Raw genomic sequence first — 839 nt, 5'->3', positions numbered from 1 at the left:
AGACTACTACCAGACCAACAACCAAGGAGCCGGCGGTGCACTGGGGGCTACTGGGTCCCCCGGGGGAGGGGGTTCCCTTACCCAGAATATCCCCGGCATCCCTGGTCAGGATTACCCCGCCCTCAGCAGCACCAGCAGTGCCCTTAACACTGGGTTCAACTGCAGGAACCAGCAATTCCCTGGGTATTACGCGGACACGGCTCCGGAAGTGGGTTGCCAGGTAGAGCGCTGTTTGGCTTTCACTATCATGACTAAAATAATATTTTCATTTGATTTAAGGATTCACATTCGCCTGGTAAAATGTCTCACGCTAAAGACGTCCTCCAGGTGTTCCACGTCTGCGAGCAGGACGGCCGCCAACACTCGTTCCTGTGTCCGGTCGGCACGCTGTTCAACCAGCAGGTCTTCGTATGCGACTGGTGGTACAATGTGGACTGCACCCTGGCCGCCCAGTTCTACTCGCTCAACGCCCTCGTCGGCCAGGTGGGCGCGACCTTGGGCGGCAACAGTGGAGGGAACTCCGGAGGGAACTTCGGAAAGAACCTGGGAGGGAACTTTGATGGAGGAAATGATGGAGGGAGCGGCGGTAACGTCCAACCTTCTCCCGACAGCTACCAGACGTCAGGGAAGTAACGTCAGAAGTCAAATGTCCTCACAGGAAATGAACGCGCTTGACGCCCTCCCTCAGCTGCGGCCTCGCCTGGGAGAGATCACCGCTGCGTCAGTATCCTTCTTATGCAGGACCGTCCACAGGGTCAAGATCTAGCATGGAGGCACAGCTGATGTAAATACTATTTTGGTCAATCGGGAGATCGTAGTAAGTCTACACTTGAGTAATT

Source organism: Penaeus monodon, chromosome 30, assembly GCF_015228065.2.
Source record: "Penaeus monodon isolate SGIC_2016 chromosome 30, NSTDA_Pmon_1, whole genome shotgun sequence".
In the NCBI taxonomy this organism is placed as follows: Eukaryota; Metazoa; Arthropoda; class Malacostraca; order Decapoda; family Penaeidae; genus Penaeus; species Penaeus monodon.
This window is presented reverse-complemented; position numbering follows the sequence as displayed.